This window comes from Alligator mississippiensis, chromosome 4 (assembly GCF_030867095.1).
Source record: "Alligator mississippiensis isolate rAllMis1 chromosome 4, rAllMis1, whole genome shotgun sequence".
Lineage (NCBI taxonomy): Eukaryota > Metazoa > Chordata > Crocodylia > Alligatoridae > Alligator > Alligator mississippiensis.
In genome coordinates, this window is record NC_081827.1 from 141521203 (window position 1) to 141530694 (window position 9492).

General features: G+C 43.9%; 1 long non-coding RNA gene across 1 annotated transcript; it reads right to left on the reverse strand.

Annotated features, from left to right (window-relative positions):
• Nucleotides 1-338: 338 nt before the first annotated feature.
• Nucleotides 339-7917, reverse strand: LOC109281880 (uncharacterized). The gene is made up of 3 exons (XR_002088660.2): nt 4062-7917; nt 3054-3140; nt 339-1904 (listed from the first exon to the last, which is right to left on the reverse strand). It is a non-coding gene; the product is annotated as an uncharacterized LOC109281880 (long non-coding RNA).
• Nucleotides 7918-9492: the final 1575 nt, after the last annotated feature.

Here is a 9492-nt window from a genome sequence, read left to right on the forward strand (position 1 = left end):
CCATTGGGGGGGCAGGGGACTCACCCCTTCTGAGCAGCCCCCCTATATGTCTCCCCCCACACCCATAGTCCCCCTATAATCCACCCATAAACCCCCAAGCCACCCCCACAAATCCCTCACCCACATACCTGGCCCTGTGGGTTAGGAGTGAGGGGACTGAGGTGGGGGGGGAAGGCTGTGGGTTGGGAGTGAAAGGCAAGGGGCAGGGGCAGGGCACTGGCATATCAGTGCTGCTCAGCACTGCACATCCTGGTGACCGAAGTGGGTAGGGGCAGGTCTGATTTTTCTATGAAAAAAAAGCCAAAAGTCAATGCCAAACTGTATAGCTATTAAAATTTATTTTATTATAATGATAGAGGCTGGTAGGCTTCCAAATTATGACTTATGACTGGTATGTTTCCAAATTGCTTTAAAATTGTAAATATATCAATAAAACATTGCCTAACTGATTTGATTTCTCTCTCTCTCTCTCTATGTGTATGTATATATATATATATATATATATATATATATATATAGTGGTCTTTTATTTACTTGTGGAAGAACATGGATGTTGGGGTATTTTAAAAAGTGACTTTGGGAATTCCAGTTTTTAAATAGAGAACACTAGAATTCCTGCTAGTGAGGCAAGTGGCAGGACCCAGGCAAGGAGCCTGCTCAGAGCTGGCACCCAGGACTCAGCTGGTGGTGGCTGACCTCCTGGCTGCTTGGGGCCAGGACATGCTTTGACAGTTCAAAGCAGGCCACCACACTTTGAAAATCTTCCGGGCGTTAGCTGCCCAGATGGCTGGGCAGTGGCACACATGGCAGCAGTGTCAAACAAGGGCCAACTGTACAGACACAGCCTACTGGCAGCTTTCCCAGAGGTGCAGATGCCTCTAATGGCCATGCAGTCCCCATCTGGGTCTGGCAGGCATGCAGCCTTGAGGCCACATGCTGTTGCAGGTGGCAGCAGGTCACAGCTAGGCAGCAGCCCCCACTGCCAGACTACTGCAGTGGGTAAAGTGTGTAGGGAACATTCAGGGTTGCTTCAGCAGTCCAGCTGGCACAAGGGGTAGTGGGTAGTGTCCCCAGGTACCAACTGGCTGGGCCCCAGATGCTCCAGAAGCACAGGGCAGGTTTTTATACTGCTGGGGCCAGTACAGGTGCTGACCCCAGTCTCTAACTCCCCCTGGCTGCAGATCTGGGAGGAGCCAGGCAGAGTTATTTTGCCGCAAGTGACACAATTTGCCCCACACCAAAGTGCATGTCCAGGAACGTGCACTGAAGCAAAAAGCCCTGGCTCAAATTTGCCCCACTTCTATTTGAGCTGCTGCAAGCACACATGCCTGCATGTGTGGACGTGCCCTCATATGCTAAGTGACTAGTGCCAATCCAACATGGGTTGCTAATGATTCAAATTCATTACAATTGTTAAACAAAGAGTAATGATTCAAATTCATTACAATTGTTAAACAAAGAGCAGGAAAGGAAGACTTAATATTTGTTGGAATCTGAAAATGAATTTCTGTATGATTGTGTTTTGTGTATCTGCTGCCAACATCTGAGTGCTTGAGCTTCTGATTGCAAAGAGTGAATGTTATGCTTGAGAACTTAAAACTTCCTATTCATATGCAGACATCAAAGTTCACTTTGAGTTGGGTAACTGCATTCGCCATGCAGCTGGGGAGACAAAACCATGTGGCTTCTGACCAAGCATGAGCAACAGTTACCGCAGTCTGTTCACCAAGTCTCTTCAGGCCTAATACTCCTAGGAAATGTCTTCATCAGCATGTTTTGAATAAGCTTGAGAATTGCACAGACTCTTTGAAAACAACAGTTGCAAAGCCAAGCGCATCCTTCAGATCATTCATTTAAATTTTGCTCAGCTCTAGCATTCTGTAGCTTTGCAGAGGGCACAGAACCTATTGGAAGGGTAAAACAAATAAAATTATGGTCTGCCAGGCAAGTCTACCATACCAGTGTCTGTAGCACATGGAACGCAAGAAAATAATCCAGTTATCATCGAATCCGATCACCACTGACCCTCTTCCAGCTTGAATTGGCCAGGCATTCTTTTACAGTTTGGTAGACTGGGAGGTGTCTTCAGCACAAGCCCAGAGAAAGATTGAATTCATACCTTTTGAGTTGCCAAAAGGCATCTTAACCATATATGGGCACATTAAACAAAACTATCTTTCTAACCCCAGAGAGACAGACAAGTGTACATCATATATTTCATGATGAATCAGAGGATTTCATTCTCCCGCACCAATGAAGAATGCAGTAGAAGGGTTTCAAGATGGTATGCATCTCAGGTCCTTGGCAGATGTTACACTTAAGATGCAATTAACCAGTTAATTGCATCTTAAATAGCCACTCAGCCATATATTCATGCAGTTGAGGGTGTGATAACATGGGAAATAAGCCACAGAATTATTTCACAAAATATGTGTAATAATTTTGTGGTTGGTTTACATTGCACTTTAAATTGAACGTGTGGCAGGGTCTCCGCCAAGCATCCTGATGCCATCTGCATGGTGGGGCTCTGAGGGACTGGTCCCAGTGCAGTCCCAAAGCTGGGACTGTCAGTCCCAGCTTCAGGGACACACTGAAGTCTTGAACCAACTCCAGTATGATCCAAGGGCTGAGATAGATAGTCAGCTGTTTTGTGGCCCTAGTCCTAGGACTGCACCAGCTCACTGGCCAACCAACTTTCTACTTGCTGGTGCACAGGGAGCCCAGGATCATGATCCTGGGTTCATGGTACACTCGCAAATAACAATGGCACAACTGAGATCTGATCCCCAATCCCAAAAATTGCACATTGTCCTATGCACATATGCCATGGCAGGAAGCACAATTGTTAAGACTAGAGAACAGATCCCTACCATTAAGTGAATGTGTGTTGGGGCCTCAGAGAAGTTTCTCCATGTTACAATTTTAACTGAGGAGAATGCTCCCTCTAGTGACAGAATAAAAACATGTCACAGTTACCTCTCCCCCAAATTATTTGGGAGCAGCAATGGAGGAGTTCAAAGGGGTCCCACTTCAAACACTTCCCAAATTCTTACCCAGTTGAGGCTGATTCATTCTGCTCACCAAGAGGGCCAGACTGGACATTGGAAGAGGAGAGAATGTGCCAGGGCCAGTCTTTGAATCTGAAAAGCAAAAAGCACAGAACTGTCTAGCTCATGTGAAGGTGCAAGGGCATCAGGAAGGAAAAAGGCTTTAAACCTAAACTGTTCCCATTCCAGACTGGCCTTCATACCTTCCAACCCTGGGTTTGCCACACACCTGCTGTCACACAGGATTTTCCCCTCCTGTTTTTGGTTTCTCTTTTCCAGTCAAGAGCTACTTCTCTGGCTCTGCCTGTGAATACTCCTGAAGCCAGATTTTAACCTCCTGCTATCCCACTCCTTGAGCCATCACAGGAAACGGCTAGTGCACCTCAGTTCTGACCTGTAGTATTTGCATTCATTGTGTTCCTGACATGCCACATAGCTCTGCCAAAGTGGACCAGAAGAGCCTCTGACAACTCCAGCAATGTGTATCCTAATTTTGGATTGACTAACGTGCAATAGTTGTGCAGTGATTAGTGTCCACAGTTCACTAGTTACCTAAAGCAGGTTTTTGCCTGGGTCTTCAGAAGTTAAAACCCCAAAGCACTAGCTTTCTGATCTTTTGAGCATTTTCATGACATATCAATGCACATTTTAAAAGCTCATTCACCATGACATTCCAGAGTGTACAAGCAGGCAGCAGCATTTCTCAATGAACAGGTTTTCTGGAAACCTCTATTAAACTTGTAAGATCAAGACTTCTTCAAAGGGTTTCCCCTCAGTGAGCCAGGAAACAAAGAGAATCCAACACTGAAATCCCAGCTAGGTATAATGCTGGAGCTCCTCTGGGATATACTTACGATTCTAAAGAAGTGTATAGTATTAGTGGGAAGAGGTGAGATTTTGCAAGAGATGTGGGCTCAAGAGATGACATCTTTGCCCTGATTGTGTGTTTCCCTCAGTAGCATTACCTACTGTTCCCCCTGGGCAGTTCCTATGCAAGGCAAACTCCTCACCTACCTTCATTTTCCAGGGGCCCAGCTGTTGAGCTGTTGAGTTTTTCTGCTAAGCTGAGGCCATCAACAACCCTTCAAAGGAAGCAAAATGAGATTGATGTTGTCAATATGATCAACTCACCCCATTAACAGTATTCCAAGCTCCATGGTCTTCCAGCAACTCATAGATAACAGCATTGACTAGTAGCACAGACTAGAGCTAGACAAAACAATGAGGGAAATTTAGTGATTTGGAAAGAGAATAAGTAAAAATCTCTCATCTATAAAAATCCTAAATGTGGTGAAATTAGACACATTTTGATCAGCTCAATAGTTGTTAAAGTGTTTGGAAAAGAAATTCATGAAAGTTTAGTCTATTTTTTCTGGGTTTTTTCCTTAAAGTTGAAAATGGTAACCTTTGAAATATTTGACTAGTGCTATTCTGAGCACAGGAGTTTTGATCCTGTGAAGGACACCGGATGGGGAATATCCAGGACAAAGAGAGTGTTCTTATTCCATGTGGAGAACTCAAGCAATTTCTCTTTGTCATCATCCATCGGCATGGCGTGGAAGTCACTTGTGTGCAATACACACAAAGTCATAACCTTACACACATACAAACACCCTTCAGATATACAGCATTGTCTCAGACTCTTTGCAACAAATTCATCCTTGGTGCAACTCTACTGGCTTCACATTACATCACACATGAATTTGACTCCCCAAGCTTAAAATTTGCACTGTATGTCAGTGTAGTTAAATGGTATGTGTGGGTGGAATTCCTCTTGATGCTAGGTGGTTCCTGTTCTATTCTCTGCCCCAAGATGGAGACCCCTTTTACAGGCTTTGTGGAAGAGTTCACCCAAAAATCACTCATCCACTTACCTTTTTATCAGCTGAAACAGCAAACACATTAACCGCAGTGCCCCTCTGGTGTCCCTTCATCTAGATACCACCTTCCATAGGGTATTCAGAACAGCCACACACTTAAGTTGCTCCCTGGGCCTATTTCCAGCCTTGAGCTCATACTCCACTCATGCCCTGCTTGAATAACTATTTCATTCTCTAATCTGAAGAGACCTGGCAGCAGCAAGCAAGAGGTGTGTTTTCTGTCCTCTCTCTAGCCAACCACTCATCTGATGAGGTTGGAGTGGCCTGTTTCTCCTCTTTGCCCATCCTCACCTGGGTCAGGGGTCAAGTGGCTGGGCCACCCTGCACAGCACTGCTTGTGTTCTTTGAAGAGGGGGATCCATTGTGACACCCTATCCCAATGCTTTTGTACTGGGATAGCAATTTCCATACAGTAAACGAAAGAAACTATCTCAGTATAAAGACACCTTTATGCTGACATCACTATCTCCATTAATGGTTTCACTCCAGACTTACAAATATGTTAATGTAATTGGTCCATAGGGTTAGCCTGCTGCATACACAGTTTGTACCCAGTTTGTTGGCTTGGGAAAAATGTTTGTGCTGGCACAACTTTAAACTCAAAAGACTCATGACAAATTTACATTGGTGAAGCAGAGCAAAATTTAGCCACCTATCTAGCGTATAATTCAGCTGATCTCTCAGTACCAAAGTGCAATGTGACAAGGACCCAGTCACACACTAAAATGCACAACAATCATACTTGGATACACAGTCTCTGATGCACACATCTTTTGTGCCATGCTTCAGTAATATCATCTCCCTCAGGCTGTCTCTCTCTCGCTCTCTGTCTCATATACACACCCCTACAACCTGACAGATACACTTACTGGTATATAGAATCTCTGGCATGAAAACATACACTCTTGTAATCTGGACAGACTTGTCCAGCAAGGATCAGCCAGTGATTAACAAAAAGCTGGCTCTGAGGCAAAACAAGGAAGTTTCCATTGTGGTTTTATACACACATACACACACCAGCTTCTTCCACTCCAGGAATTTTGCTTTCCCCAGCCCCTATTCCCCACACAAGTGAAAGAGAACTCAGATAAATCAGAGCAGACTCACCCAACAGAAGAGTTACCATAACATCTCTCTCTCTTCAGCAGGATCCTTTCAGTGTAGACTGATCTCAAATCTCTCTGGACACACAAACAACTTTTTTATTTTGCTTTTTGTAAGAGTCCATGTGATTAAGCAGACACTTCATTCCTTTCATCCCAGGAGGGTATATCATCTGCTGGATTTCCATATGTTCTGAATTTTGACTCCTGGGTAGTATTCAGAGCCCCACAGCGATACCCTACCACAAACTGACTCAGCTGCAGGCTCCATGGCACTGAAGGCATTGTCTAACTTTGCTTGATCTGGAGTCACACCAGATTCCCCCCTATACTTCCTATGAGGTGATATATTAGGGGGATAGGAAAGAGGAAGAAAACAAACACTGAACAGGGCTAGATTGCCACAGAAATGAATCTCTGACCATTGGCCTCGTGCCTGGGAATGAGGCCAAATCTTCATGTGAGAACTAAGCCATTGTTTCTTCTGTATCCTTTCTTTGAGCATTTCATGACAGCTTTTCAAATGATGATAAATGTAGTAACCTGACTTGACAAAATACTGAAAAAGTACTGCTGGGAGCACTCCTAAAGTGGTACCCAGCAAGATGGATTAAATGGGTTTTTCCGTCTCCAAAGGTTAATGAGTCCAAGTGAGAAGAACAGAAGGCAGTGAGACACCCACCTGATAAACCTTCACTAGGGTAAGGCAGAAGGGCATTCTCAGGACTCTTATCCATCATTTCCAGCTGTCATCTTTAACCATTTTTAAACGAGTCTTGCAAAAATCCCCTGCAGAATCATCACGAAATTTCATTCCTGAGGTGCTTCGCAGTGGTGCTTAAAATGGTCATATGGAGGATATTCTCCACTCTGATCTCCAGTTTCTATTCTTGGGAACAGGATTAACCTTCTAGAGACCTATGATATTCCCACTGACAGCACATACCATCAGAATCTCTGAAGAAGAGGTTGATATTCCATGACCCTTCATACCTCATCCATGTGCCCATTACCAGACACATCACAAACCACACCAAAAAGCAAACACACATAATCCAACATTCTACTTTGCTTTTAAACAACACAAAAGTCAGGACATAAAGTCTTGGAACAGTTTGGGAGTGTTTGATTGAAACAACCTATATCATTAGCAGGTGTTGACCGTATTGGAAACGGACTATATTGGTTCTCCTGACTCAGGCCATAAGGAAATTTGGAGGGATTCTTTGGAAACAGAAGATATAGGGTGTGGTATGAGTAGTCATGCTGGAGGAACCACAGGAGCAGCCAAAGGAAAAGTTTGTGGGTGTTGGTATTTTGTTGTTGTTGTTGTTGGTTCAAGCAGGAGGAGAGTGAAACTGTACATGTTATAGAGTGAACAGATCACCCAGCTTTTGCAGATACCCCATCAAGCACCTGGGCCCTCAAACTTTAAAAGTGAAATCAGTCCATTAAAGTGCAAATTAAGAACTGTGGACAGGTGCTTTTCACAAAATGCTCTGCAATCAATTTAGATGAAAAATTGAAACACTTTTTTTCTATTTCTCAATTATCTGTAACAGGTTTGTATTTTCATTGGTTGCAATTATTTGATAAGTGGTTTACATTAATGAACCCGGCTATAGGTCATTCTTAAACAGACTTTGTCAAACCTATCCCCCACTTCACAGTGGAAGTGTTTTTACCAGAAACAAGCAGTTTCTTTAAAGAAAGTACATGTGGAGAAACAATTCTATGTTTGATTATATTTAAGTCATCTAAAATTCATTCTTCAGAAAACACTTGTATCATTGAAGAAAAAAAAAAGGAAAGCCCAATGCACTCTTATTGACCTGTGATGAAAATAGACTTTTTTTACTAAAAACATTTTTTATAATTAAAATACATTTTGAAAAATGCCATTAAACATTAAAAAAAATCACAGGAAATGTTTAGAAATGTTACTTTCCTTTTTAAAATGTGCAGGAAAATGGTCTATTGAATAATCAAATAGCCATATGGATGAATTATTCATCATGACTATTGTTTAATTTTTTTCACTATTTATGCTATATGCCAGGTCACTTTAGTCATATGGTGTTTGCTTTCTTCTGTGTTTGAAAACTTTAAAGAGATTTTAAGAAAGCAGTATAGGCACTTCTACTGAGAACATTCCAGACGATGAATATTCTTGATACTTTCCCTTTCCACAGAATCTGTAGAAGAAAAATTTGTGTTTTCATAATACATGTCCTGAAGAATGCTTTCTAGGTCCTGAACCATGTATTGCATTAATGTTGATTTTAGCCATAGTGGTAAACTTTTAAAAATCAAAACAGACATGTGATAGTGGAATGATTTAGAAGGCCACCTGCTTAAATACATTTGAAAACCTGCATTGTAAACCACACTCATGCTGTTGTCTTTGGCACTAAAAGTTTGTGGCAGAGCACCTTTGGTGCCTGCCACTTTAAGGGCTAAGAGCAGCCAGCAGGTGCAGGCCAGCCTTGATGAGGCAGTCACATGACCCCAGGAGAGCCATGTGATTGGAGGTGAGAGCTGAGCAGACTCCATTTTAGCTCAGGCACTCAGGGCTGAGTCAGCAGTCTGCTGCTGGCAGCTGAAAGAATACCACCTGACTGTGCCGCTGCCGCCCTTGGAGGTAAGGGCAGGAGCTATGGGGATGGCAGGAGGCTCCTGGTCCTGAGTATGACCAAAACCTATGCCCTACCTGGGAAGGATGGCCTGTGGCAGGGTAGTTCCCCAGAAATGCCAGGCCAGTTGCCTCCCCAATAAAAGGCAGGTAGGTGTGCCTTATAACCCCAGCTCCCACTACCCAGCAAGTAATTTTAGAGCTAGAACAGGCATTGGAGCCAGGCATGCTAGTGAATACCTGAGCCCATGGGTTGTAAGACCCTGAGCCCCAGTGAGGGGGTAGAAATATTTGTGTGGAGGCCCACACAGACTAGGGTGCATGTGGTGCTTGAAGGACTGTGCATGTGGGGTGCAGAGTGGCCTTGCTGAGGGCGGCCTGAAGGGCTGCACCAGGGGTGCACATGGGCCAACGCCCACATGAATGACAACAGGAGCAAGTTGCCTGGAGAGGGGCTAGTGGCTGCAGTCAGTGCGTGAGTAGAATGCTAGAGGCCCAGCAAGGGGCAGAGTGTAGCCTGGCCTTGGACCAGAGCTGTTATCAATTTGCAATGCCATCTGCGAGGCATGGGACATGTTATAGGGAGGTCAGAGCTGTGTACAACTCCCTAGGCATCGGGGCATCTAATAAGCAACCTCCAGCATTTAACATCCAGTTTATTACACCAAGTTGTGACAGGCAAGACAGGTCAGACTACCCTAGACAAAAGGGTGGGCCAAGGTTAAGATCTGGTCCTGACCTGGGCCCCTGTCACAAAGTTAAAGTGAGGAAACCCAAAAGTTAGATACTCTGAATGTTAATAACACATCCTTTCCACTGATTTTTCAGAT